Below are 13975 nucleotides of genomic sequence, written 5' to 3' on the forward strand. Positions count from 1 at the left end.
TTTCAAAACTGTTACATCTTAACCGTTTTTTTTTTTTTTTTGTCGTTTTTAATTAAAAGTTACGAAGGCTTCAGTGCATATCAGTGAACAGATGTTTGGAGGGAATGCTGACTCTCTAGCTCTCACATACCACACACACACACACTATCCCCTCTGCACACCCTCACAGGGTCATCAATGATATTCTTGCCACACCATTTAAACATGAGAGCAAACATTTACTGTGGTTAACAGCCCTCCTGCAACACCCAGGCTATTACCACAGCTGCTGCTCAAAGTGTGTGTGTGGCATGGCACCTGGATATGAGCACAAAATTATGATTTACATATGTTTGTCTCTATATACGAATCGATATTCACATGTACATCGGGTGTCCCACCTGGATATGTCAACGGCACTATTACATGTGCAGCTGTCACACAACACTTACGTCAACACTGAATTAAAGCTCTTATTACAATTAACCTTCATCACACCTGTATTTGTCACACCTTTTAACCAATTACCTGTCACAACCAAGCACATCTTTGTTTTTTGTTTCTCCTTTAACAAGTAAGCCTACACAGTGTTACTTTCCTTTCAAAATGCCTCTAAAGATCAAATAAATGTCAGGTCATGGCTAATATTATCAGTGATTGGATGATTGCTTTTAATAGAGCCAAAATGAGAGAAAACACATTCGAACAACACTGCTAATTAATGAGCTATTCCGAAAGATTTTAATCATGCAGTAAGCAGACAAATCCTGCTGGGCAAAGATTATTCAGTATTGATTCTAGTTTGATATTTAGTTTAATTGTAGACACCTGTGCATTAGTTTTAGACAATATATTAGGTTCTGGTTCTACAAAGAACACATCCAATTTGACAGTTTTTCATATCAGCATCATGTGGTGGTGCCTTGATTCAGAAGTTAACACTACAACCAACTTTGAATAGTTTATATTGTACATAGCATTAGAGATTAAAAGTGGGCATTCATTTGCACTATTTGGGATGACTTCCTCTTCACAAACTTCCTCTTCAAAAACAAAGATTTTTTAAAGTTGAAGAGTAAAGTTAGCAAAAATTTATTTCAAAGTCAAGTCAATTAATCATTATGGTTAGAGATTTGGCTGACTGCTAAAAAAATGTTTACAATGTGACTACAAAGCAATACTATGCTTTGCTACCTAATTTTATCGTAAGAATGGTTTCAGCCATTTGTAACTGTAAAGTTTACTGTAACAGTAAAGTTTTCCAGATTCACAGAAAATAGTTTCTGCATTGCAAAATATGGTAGATACGAACATATAAAATTGTATACTTTACCATCAACAGCACAGTATAAACAAGAGACAGCCTCCACATTTAGCTGAAGATTTTCAGCAAGAATTGCTTTTGGCATGCTTTGTATCTTAAATGATTCACTCTTTTTGCCCAGTAGCTTCAGTTGCAATCCCATATCATGCATTAATAACCCAACAACAGCAAAAGTATTGCTACACATTTATGATCCAAAACTTGATCCACAAAGGGACACGATTTAAGTAGGAAGGAATGTAAAAGTGTAACAACAGTATGATCCATCGGGTGCATTTAGCATGCCTTGGAGTGACAGGACGGTATATTTGATGTGTCAGTCATGGCTCCTACAGCACTGTATTAAAGCATATCACACATCATATTGTGACAGTTTCAAATGAGGTCTAAATGAATATCAGCCGTCACTGCCATGAGTACATATAAGCACTGTTAGGGAGGAAATTAACTGATGGCTTAAAGTGACATTTGCCTTGCATGGAAATATTCAGAGTAGGCCTCAAACTAAACCACCTGCGATTTTCAGTACTAAAGAAATTAGTGTATTTATTCAATTCACAAGACGAGTAGGGATGTGACGAGATCTCGCGGTACAAGATCCTCGCAAAACAATTTGCAGTTTACATTAGAGCTGCACAATTAATTGTTTAAAGATCGCAATCTCAATACAAACACACACGCAATCTTATTCCTGAAAAACAACGATTCAGCTATGTCTATTACAACGGTTTCACATTGCGAGTGTCAGTGGAGTGTGAGAAGCACGTTTTGTCGCTGACCATGTTCATGAATCATTCAGGCTGCTGCTGATCCAGAAAAAACAACAAAAAGTCGTTTCAACCTTTTCAAAAATCATTATTTCTGTGTTACAGACATTTAATTAAAATAAGTACTGGGATAAAAGTTTATAGTTTGGGTATAAACATTCTCTACAGTAGCTTCAAAATGAAAGTATCTGAACACGTGTATGTATTGCAATGCTTACACTCTTCTGCCAGCAGGTGGCGATAACTGCGTGTTTAAAAAAAGTATTTGTCATTGAATCATTCATTCAGGAGATTCCAATAGTGAATTGAGACACTGACTCCTTCATTTATTTATTTTTTTAATTTTGTTCCAATTAATATTTTTTATAGACTTAAGCAATGAACATTTTGTCAAAACCACTAGTAAATTGTTATCTTTTTTCTTCAGAATTGAGATAATCGTGATCTCCAATTTATATCTAAAAAACATCCGACAAAAACAACCGACATAATTATTAACAGATTTTTTGTATGTGTTTTTAACTAACCACACGTGCAATGTCAATATATTCAGTGCAACAATATTCTTCTCAATGAAGTGTGTAATCAATTCCTCACCCTTTCTCTATCTGTCTCTCCCCCTCCATCTTTCGATTTGTCTGCTAAACAGCAAAGAGACATCTACAGCTCAGAAAATCTATAGCCTGTCTCACAATTCTGCCAAGAACACATTTCTGTCAAAGCACATTTGACACGATTACATCACAATAGACAAAATAAACACTTTGAGCATTTCCTCATAAATGCCAGACAATTTACACGCACACGTGTTTAAAGCTGAAGTGTGTCATTTTTTTGGGATGTAAACACTTTCTGCTCTCCCGGCTTAATTTGTAGAGACAACTTTAAGTCAGACATTTGTAGGTTTATTTCCCTTGCTATTTATACACTTCAGCCAACTTGAACCTGGAATTTATACATTCCAGGTTCAAGTTAACCTCAGTCAACAGCACTTTTCTTTAAAGGACAAAACTAGGTTACAGTTAAAGCACTTAAAATGGAAATGTGGGGCAAGAGTTTACATGAACTTGACTTAAATATTCATCTATACTTCACATTAAACTATGGAACGGTTTCAGAACACTTAAACCCTTAAAACACTTAAAAAAATATAGTGCACGAAAATGTCATGGTGCTTTATAATGTTTTTGTGCCTTTCGTGGGTCTTAACAATAACACAGAATAGTATACGTGCACTATATCAGATTTGGATCGGTCTTGTCTGACCGATACCCGATCCGGCAGAAAATGGCAGTGATTCGGAGCCAATACCGATACTGAGTATTGGATCGATGCATCCCTAAATTAACCACATGTGCCCATTCGTAACCCTTCATGAATGCATAACACAGAGTTCATTCACATATCAAATGAATTACAAGTTGTCAGGGTACTTTTTGTCTTGCTGTGGCATTAGGCGATTACAGACGAAAGAAGTGCCCTTCTGGGCCCCATGCCAACCCCTCCTCCGGCCATGACCTAATTTCCTTTTTCAACTATCTATTGCCTGACATGATGGGTCCCCACTCTGTCTTTTTCCTGTCTCTTTCTGAAATGCTAATCTGATGTCAAAACTGACATTTTTCTCTCCGGAACTTCATTTGAGTTATTGCAGGCTGTGTAAATATTTATAAATGATAAAAGCGCAGTCTGAAATCATTAACATGCCACTTAGACTCATCAACTTGGCTAAAGAAGAGAACATAATGGCGTCGAACATAAAAAGAAACACTTGATTTGTTCACATTAGGATCTGAAAAGCCATTTTGAATGTCAGCTGAAAGAGAAAAGCCATTGTGATGAATAAACGCGTTGTTTTGCGCCAGGCACGTGCTGGCACATTTGTATTATTTACACTGACTTAACCATTTTCTTATGAGTGGGGAGTGCAGTGAAGTGGGGAAATGCACACAGGGTGACTGCTGTTCTCAATCAAATGAGCTCGGAGCTTTACAACACAATGATCACATAAAGTGGTTTAAGGGCACCAGTGGTGCAGGCATTAAGTAATATTGAATTGGGGATGCAGGGGCGGGCAAGGGGGAGCAGGTTGAAACGATTACGTGGCAACTTTGTGCTCAGGGACCAAGGGGGAGGAGGTTTGTCAAAGCGGCCCGGGCCTGATGATTTAGTAATTTCTCAAAGTGGTGTAACACACTGCCTTTCAGGCCTGTCGTTCCAGCACTAAGCAGCATTAATAAACACCCGCTGCTGATGGCTCACTGCTATATGAGCGAGTCTGTCCACTGGAGTGGAACGAGTTTGATTTCAATGTGTCATTTGGGAATACCTGTACGAATTCTTCAAGCACCTCCTGGCAAATTGAGGACAAATTCCTTCTCAAATTGAAACCATCAAGGGATTGTTGTAAAAGAAGGACAAGAAATAGAAATGGTGAGGCAGAGGAAGAGAGAGAGAGAGGGACCGTTTAAATGTAATTGGATAAAGAGAGAATAGGTGTATTGGATAAAAAGTAAGATGGCTCTGATGTATTGTAAACGTTGATCCGTATGGTCAAACAAACACTGCTACATTTATGGGCCAAAATCACAACAGCAAACAATCAGTGCAAAATGGATATAAATTCATCTGGAAAAAATAAATGCAATAAAGTTGGAGCTGAGGCATAGTGTTTTGTTGTGGATGTTTTTCTGCAGAAAATGTGATTTCTACTTTTGTCATCTCCCGTTCTAGTTTTCCCATCTTCCTAATTTTTTCCAAACCTTTTCTATATTCAATATTAATAATAATGGCAAAAAAAACCTAGCCAAAATAACAAAAAAAAATAAAAAATACTAAAACACACACAAAACAAAAAACTCAACTAAAACTAAACAAAACACCACAATGCAAAACAACTAAAACACACACAAAAAAAACAGAAAATAACTTTAATACAAAACATCAAACTAAACAAAAAACACCACAACACAACCAAAAAAACTAGGGATGCATCGATCCGATACTGAGTATCAGTATCGGCTCTGATACTGGCATTTTCTGTTGGATCAGTTATCGGTCAGAGGAGACAGATCGGTGGGTATGGGGGGGGAGTTAGGGGTAGTGCCCGAAGCTTGAATCTGAAGAGATTCATTATATATTGATCAGTCAATAGAATTATAATTATACATATACAATATTATACAATAGTCATTATAATCAGTGATGCTGTCTACACTGGATGCGGCGCGGAGCGACATGACAAATCCCTAACAGTAAACTGTTTTGAAAACCATATTTCCCATGTTACAAAAACAGCATTCTTCCATCTTAGAAACACTGCCAAGCTACGAAACATGTAACTTGTTTCTGATGCAGAAAAGCTAGTTCATGCATTCATGACCTCTAGACTGGACCTGCTTTTTTGCATTTGGCTCCCAAACTCTGGAATAGCGTTCCTGATAATGTTCGGGGGTTCAGACACACTCTCTCGGTTTAAATCTAGATTAAAGACACATATCTTTGGCAAAGCATTCAAATAATGCATCTCATATTTTGGACTGCAGTTATATCTGATCAAATGTGCATTATTATTCTTTAGCTTGGGTTAAACTAATTAATTCTACCTGGTTTGAACAGCAGCTATGCTAATTATGTCTCTATTTGTTTCTCTGTTTTGCCACGGGATGTAAAGGATTTACACAAGCTCCAGTCTGGATCCAGAACACCTGAGAAGAGATGATGCAGAGATGATGCTAACCCTGAAACAACATACAGAATTACCAAATTTTGCTATAAGTTTGATTGCATCATATAATAATTGCTGTTAATAGTGTTCTGTTTGCATATCCTCAAACATATAATCTTGTAAAATGTGTGGTAAGTACTGCCACTCTAAAGTATAATATAAACCGAGTATGTGGGATCGCAAATCTCGAAAGTGTTAGTGAAACTAAAAAGTGATCGTGCATTCAAAATGGGGGGGGGGTCATGATGCTGGCGCAACATCGTGAAGTCTATCAGCAATCGGCAATGGACGATGGGATCGTCTATCGACCCAACCCTAATTCTGTGTTATTGTTAAGCCCCACGAATGGCACAAAAACATTATAAAGCACCATAAAGTTTCTGTACGCTATATATCAAGTGTTCTGAAGCTGTTCAATGTGAGGTACCGATGAATGAAATCGTTAAATTCAAGTTCAAGTAAACTCTTCTCTCCGCTGCAGCTGTCTGTCATCCTACATTCAGCTTTCAAACTGTGTGCCGTGTTTGGTTACAACAGTCAAGACGATGAAAGTCTCTTCAAGAGCGCTCAATAACTGAGATTTGAAACTGTTAAAAGAAAAGGCTCAAACTATTGCACAGGTAATTATACACTATGCATCAATATCTCTATAAATTTTCTATGATGTGCTTTGTGGCGCTCTATATTGGAGCCATACCCTTTCGTATTATAATACGCAATGAAAGATTATTAACAGTCTTTCTTGTTCTGTCCTATCTATCATATGTTGCTGCCTTCATTACTGAGCTATACATTTAAAAGAAATGTATTTTAGTTTATAGTATATATTTATTTACAAATATATTTACTTGTTTTTCTTGAATGTGTTTTACAACAATACAAAGAGCAATGTGTAACATTTTGCCAGATTTAGTCATACACTTATTAACTTTTATTTGTTCCCCACTAAATAATGTTGTTTCACTAAATGTTTAGATTTTATAAAATTGTGCACCCATGATTCTTCTAGACTAGAGTATCTTTTGCTTCTGAATTATCAACTAACCTTTATAATAGTAATTTTTGACAGATTATGATTATACATTTTTCATTTGTTATTTTTCATTAAAATGAAGTTGTCTATATTTAGTATATTGTGTTTAACACACAAAAGAGTGATGATCAGGTCAACACACAGAGGTATAGAAATTCTACACTTATTTAAAGAAAACTGCACTTGTATCGAATCGGATCGGTTCTGAAAAAAATGGTATAGTTGCATCCCTACAAAAAACACAACTGAAATTAAACAAAACAAAAAAAAAAAAACATTACAACACACACACACACACACACACAAAAAACACAGCTTAAAAAAAAAAAAACACGTAAACAGTAATAATACATTTTAATTAGTACAGCATTTCAACTGTAATTTCTTAAAAGACCTTATATTAAAATAGACCAAGATACATTTGATTTGGCCAGCTGCACTGGCTCATTTAGTCCTGTGTTCATCTCAGCTGCATGAATGAGAATGGAGCTGATTGTTGTCATGCAGGATCTAGTCTAGGGTCTCCTGCTCTGTGAGGTTCTAAATGGAGCAAAACGAGAGAGCATGGAGGGGACGGCTATGAGTCACAGATCCCAGAACAGTGAAGAGCGGTGAATGGGGATGTCACCCCTGGAGAACTGCGCCTGCGGTTCAGAGCGCTAGCGTGACAGCGTAAGCTGCTGATGGGCTCCTTTCACAGATTACTGTAGTGAACATCCAACACAATGCAACAGCATCTGTAGGGGATGTGAGGGTAAAGTGTGCAAAGCTTTGTCGTGTCACACTCTTGGGCTTTTAACAGCAAGAGCGACGCTGAAAGTCAGGATGACACTCTACAGATGTCCTGTCAAGACTGACAAATGAAACACTGGCGAAGGCCAATGCCGCCTTCAAGTGCTCCTGGGAAGCAAGTACAAAATGACACATCAAAGTCAGAAACACTATATTGAGGTAACGGTGAATGACGGCCAAAAATTGTTTAATTGATATATTTTGCTTAGTTTTTAACTACAAAATATTAATTAAAATGTAAATAATAATTTAGAAAGACAGCACCTACCACAGTTATAACTGCAGACATGTATATTATACCTGAAGAAAGCTACTTGTTAGCAGGACCCCAAGCAAAAACTAGTCCAATATCAAAATAGGCATAATTACAAAAATTCAGTTTCCCACTGGTAAAAATGATTTCACTTTATCATTTCTGTGCATGTATCATGTAATAACTACTATATTTCCAGCTCCACTTGGAGGCTGTAAACAGTTGTGTGTTTAACTTGTTACTTAAATTATTAATGTTTTTTTTTTTAGCAGAATCATCTTTCTTACCAAAATCTGTGACTAAATTCTAAATATAAGACTGAAATCTGTGACCTCAAGATCTACGATAGTTACATTATGACATCATGATCATCCATCTCTTCACATATGACATGAACATCTTTAGCAGCTACATTATAACAATTTCCATATATAATGATTTCTAAACATTTATATTAGATTCTTCAAGTCGTTAACCTTCTCAAAACAGCATCTTAAAGCAGTAGGCTACCACATAACATTGGACAAGTGTCTCCTAAATGAAACTATACACTCAACTGTCTGGTGTATGAATTTTATAAGATTATTTTATCATCCAACATCAGAGTCCAAGCCCCTTTTATTCTTCTACATAAGGAAAGCTGCAACAGATAAATGCATGCAAGTGTCCAACAATCCACTTTTTTTAATTAAATAAGTGCATGATCTGGGTATCTGAAGTGCACTTCAAGCTGGAATTTTCAGCCTGAACACACTACTCATGCCATTTATATTTATACTACAAAATGACACAGAATAGTGCAAAAGCAAGCAAATTCGGACACACTTTAAATCTTTGGCAGAAAAACACCAACCTATAAAGCCACATCTACTTGAATCACAAACACACTCACAGAGGAACAACAGAAAATCCAATACTGTGCAAACAGACCCAGGCAATTAGAGTCCAGAAAGAAGCAGTCTACAGACAATAATAAACCAGTCATTATGCTACAACTGAGCTTTTCACAGCCAAACCAAACAAGCCCTTCCAAAAAACAGCAGTTAAAAAGACATTCACGCAAAGGCCGCAGTACAAGGCTACCCTGGTCTCTTACCTCAAGAGCTTCCAGCGTCATGAATCCCGATATTGAGAATCCGTCAATGATGTCCTCCTCAGCAGAGGTAGACTCCTTCCTCTTCCTCCTCGGAGGCCTGGGTCGTGAGGAAGAGGAGGGGTTGGTGCTGTCTTCCCTCTCCGAATCTGAGGAGAATCGAAGCACGGTGCCCCGGACATGGTTATTCCTGATCCCATTAGACATGCGCCCCCGGTCTCGCACCGACCGAGACTTCCGCTTTTTCCGGATCCCGCTGCACCGCGGGCCATCCATTTCACCAGATGACACACTCAAGCGAACACTTCCTGTTAGGAGGCTCTCGGCCTGCGCTCAGAGGTGGATGCAGAACGATTTCCAAACAAACACCTGTAATGGAAAGCTCAATAACTGTACTCCAGTGAGGTATGCGCAATTATCCAAATTCCAAAACCGGCTGATGCTATGAAACTTTGCTTGGAATGCGATACGCACATGAGATTCCAGAAGGATAAACGTATATATCCACAAGCACAGAAATCCAAAATCGAATTCTGTTAAGGGTTGCCAAACTGGAAAGTATCCAAACTTCCAATTTCAGCCCACGTTTAAGGGAAACAAACTGGCAGATCACTTGAAGTGTCTTCCAACGGAGCTGTAACAGGTCTCCACATGGCTGTCCTCACGGACCCAACACTCTGTTTAAGTGCAGTCTGACACCTTCCCATCCTACAAGTCAAAGAGATAGAGAGCAGACGTTTGAAATGTTCTCTCTGAAAGCCTTCCCAGAATCCCCACCCTTGGCTATACATAGGAATATATCATGCAGGCATATGAATAAAGCAAAGCAATGCATATGAATAAAGCAATTTTCGCAACACATTTGGACTCTCTGCAAGAGATCATCTTCAGATGCCTTCCTTCTGATCTAATTCCACAATGGCTACAGTCACTTCCCTTCTTCGCAGATCTTACAGTTTCTTGAAAGAAAACAAAATCTATTGTAGGACATTATTCAGAATGTGTTCTTGCATATTAATTAAATGCATCATATATTGAGCCATTTACAGAGCTGGGTCTAGATCTCCAGTATTATATATTCAAGAGCTTATATTTCTCCTCCTGCACACTGTCATTATTCTGAGACTGCTATAACCGGAGACAGGAGGGGGAAATTATTCATTTTTCTTAAAAGAGCTGTGAATCAAGAAAGAAAAAAAAAAAGCAAATTTTAGTTCAGCTGATTATACTGACAGAACATTTATGGCTGACTTCCAGTAATCTTCTGTATAGTTACATCTATGTACTTAAAACACCAACAGCCACAATCATTCTGCACTCTACTGATAATCTCTACTCAGGGTTCTTCTGTTTATTTTTCAATGTCACCAAACTATAGATAAAACTCTAAAAAACCTTGCTAAATCTGCCACACTAAAAAAAAAAAAAAACAGCAATTACAGGTTACATAGCAACATCAGCTCAAATAACTCATACTAGGCATTCTTTTTCATTAATCTCAAAATAAAACAAGACATTGCTCAAAATATTAAATAATTCTGTCAGTAGTTATGTCAAGTTGTGTGCTGAAGTTCGTATCAGAATCATCTCCACTCTGTGTCTAACATTGAAATATGACAAAAATGTGACCTGAACATCTACAATAGCTGCATTATGACATCATGACCATCAATCTTCAAATTCACCAAATGACATGAACACCTTTAGTAGCTACACTATGACATCATAATCAGCTATAAGCTTCAAATTAAATCACATGAACAGCATCTACATTATGACATCATAATCACCTTCACTAAATCACTGACACAATCAAGCATTAACATAAATATCATTAGATGACAATCAACACCTACATTATGCCAAAAATGTCAACTTTACAAGACAACATGAACATTTACAGTAGCAACAATGACATCACAATCAATCAGCTTTACCAAATCTGCAACTACATTATGACATCATAATCAAGCATCAATTTAAACATCATCTGATGATACACAGATGTAATTATATTAAAACTAGCCATAAATGTAGCCATTTCCAGTGAAGTTTACAAGATACATAGAGATCATAAAATCAATGTGAACTTCACAAAATGACATGAACATCTACATCAGCTACAGTATGACATCATAGACACCCATCAACTTAAACTTCACTAGCAACCAACCTTCATCTGTCTTCAGAATCCACCACTACCAATTATCAGCATTGCAATCTGACTTTTTCGAATAAATTATGCAGTCCAGAAACATTTTACCAACAGCAATGACCAATAGTCCAGGTGGGCTATTATTACCAAGCTATTCCCAACCACATATCCCTTTAACCTGATGATGCCCTGTGCTGGCACTCCTGTTACACACAGGCGCGCGCGCACACACACACACCCCAGATTTATAAATGGTTTTAATGTATTTACACTCCCTGCCAGCCCTCCCTTCACTCTCGCTGTCTTCCATGAGTCCTTTTTGTCTCTCTCGTTCTCTCCGTCAGTAAATCTCACTCACCGTGGCCGGTCCAGCCCACAGCAGCAGCAGCAGCAGAAGCAGCAGCGCCTGGCACTGCCTCCTTCAGCTCTAGATCCACCAAAAAACAAAGCCTGCCTTCTCTCCTGCAGGACAAAAGCAACACATGCAAAGCCTGGCGAGTGGAGGAGGGCCGTCCGAGCGACTCGTCGGCATTCGGAATGCGCGCTGCTTTAGAACGGAAAACAAAAGAGAAATTTTTCCACAAACAAATAAATCCTGCAAGGAAGCGACGTTGCTCCTCTCCGCGAGTCCGTGCTTCAGGATCCCGGAGCAAGCGGGGACCGGGCGCATTGATACATTACTGCCGCAGTGCCGCTTTACAGGCGATCCGCTTCCTCAGCGCATATAGTGCTGCGCTCTTTATAGAGAAGGCTCGGTTTAAATGCATAAGATATTTCTTTTAGTTACCAAATCTTATTAGACATTCTAAATGTAATTCAACATACCACCCGTTTCCATTATACTGCCATCTGCGCTGATTATCAAATTAACGAAAACCACTGTTATGATACCGATTACTTGACTGATGCCTTCAATGAAGGTACGAATTAGGGTTTGACCGCTTCTATTTAGAGGCTTAAACGCCACAGAAGTATGTCTTAAGACGTTTTAATTCGGTATTAATTCTACACATAGCCTACTATAAAGAACGTCAGTAGTGTTTTAAAACGTTTAATAGACCACAAAAGTTCGATTGTAGGAGAGTTTTCAGCTGTTTACGAGGTGGTAACCATGAAGTGCTTTCCGTTTTCATACATTAAACTCTACATACTACCGTAGATGCTCTTTAGATTTATTTATTACAATTTATAAACAGTTGTTTAAAAAGCCATCTTACCTGATGTTAATGTCGCCAAAGCATGGGTTAAACTGTGCGAGTTAAACGACCTTAAACTGTGTTCTTCCAAAATTACAGAATTATATTAAATAGGCCTATGGACCTATGCAGACAAGAAAATAATTTGACATATTAAGAAATCTTGCAGCCTATTTGTAGTTTACAAGGCCTATTGTCCCTTTAGGTTCTTCCATCTGTCCAACCACATTGTGTTGATTCAGGCCTCCTCAGCACCAATGAATCAGTGAAAACAATCCTGAATTTATAGCATCTAAACTCGCTGGCTGCTAATCAGAATTAGTAATTGCACAGGCTATTAAATCTTCATTTGGCATCACATGGGTCTTCAACCAAAACATCCATCTAAAAAGCTGAAAGTTTCTTTTCAAACACGTCATCTGGCACAATGCATATCAAGGTGTTTTATCATAGTATGAAATACATAAAACAAGTCACTTCATAATCAAACACTTGTTCCCTTTTAACATGTTCAATGCCTTCAGGCTGTGCATGACTTTCTATGCCTCTAACACACAGCTATTAGGCAATTAGTAACTGCTATTAGGCAAAATGTACAATCAATTAAGTCTTCAAACACATCATTTACACTTACACGTTTTGAATAAGTCAGATTCTTTTATACTGTTTGTATTGCTCTTGTTATGTAACAAAGAGGTTTTTCCTTTAGGCTAACCCTGGGGTGACCTTATGCAACCCTGCTATCAAACCTTACTGAAACCAGAGCCTAACTTTACCTATTCAAAATGTTTGTGCGGTCAAGAGAGGCACAGCAGATGACCTGGTGGCAGATAGAGACAGATCTTGGAGACAGCAGTTCTGACATGTGATTTAGTCAGGTTTCTGCAGGTTTTATAAAGGTAAATTTAAGACCTTTTTAAGACCATGTGAAGGAAATTTAAGGAATAAATTGAAGTGAACTTCAATATGTTATCTAAAAGTAAATTTATGGGTAGTACACAATGAGGTGTATTAGCAACACTTCAAAGTTTGAGAAAACAACATCCTACCGATCTCCATTTTTATTTAATTAAAAAAAGGCTTGAATGCCTCAAACACTAGAATATGGAAACAACCTTTACTGTAGTAATTATTTTTGTCTCATTTTTCCAAATCCAAAACATTTTTAAATCAAGATTAATTTAATTTAGAAGCAAAACTACATTAGATAATAAGTCTTGTTTTCTCTGAAATTAATCAAAAATAAGTCAGTTTATGATTAAAACAAGAGCAAATATGTGCCAGTGGGCTCAGAAAAATGTATTTTTCAAAGGCAAAACAGATATTTATTATTCCCCCTCAATTTTATTCAATTTCTCAGAAAACAATCCTTAATTTCTTCATTTGGCATTTCAATATTTGTTTATATTTATACTGGAAAAGAAAATTATTGAGGAAGACATTTGCAACATTTAATGCTAAGACTGTATAAAAAATTTAAGACTTATGGCCTTCAGTCGTGGAAAAGCAAATCAAGATTTTTTAAGACCTGCAGAAACCCTGCAGTATACAATTCTGTGTCTACAAGGAGCTATTCAGCTTAGCATGAGTGATATCACCCACTTGATGTGTTTAATCCATCTCACACTCACCCCCCTTTTACACATCCTGATAGAA

General features: G+C 37.5%; 1 protein-coding gene across 8 annotated transcripts in view; it reads right to left on the reverse strand.

Moving 5' to 3' along the window:
* auts2a (activator of transcription and developmental regulator AUTS2 a) overlaps positions 1–12562 on the reverse strand; it is a 333955-nt gene extending 321393 nt beyond the window's left edge. For 4 of the 8 annotated variants that reach the window (XM_042732633.1, XM_042732631.1, XM_042732634.1 and 1 more), the window contains exons 1-2: positions 11482–11828; positions 8972–9676 (exon numbers count right to left, since the gene is read on the reverse strand). The gene's annotated coding sequence lies outside the window, so the exon portion shown is untranslated. Of the gene's footprint in view, positions 1–8971; positions 9677–11481; positions 11830–12340 lie in introns of those variants that run through there. The other 4 variants (XM_042732628.1, XM_042732630.1, XM_042732629.1 and 1 more) reach the window with 4 other exon arrangements.
* Positions 12563–13975: the final 1413 nt, after the last annotated feature.

Source organism: Cyprinus carpio, chromosome B10, assembly GCF_018340385.1.
Source record: "Cyprinus carpio isolate SPL01 chromosome B10, ASM1834038v1, whole genome shotgun sequence".
Lineage (NCBI taxonomy): Eukaryota > Metazoa > Chordata > Actinopteri > Cypriniformes > Cyprinidae > Cyprinus > Cyprinus carpio.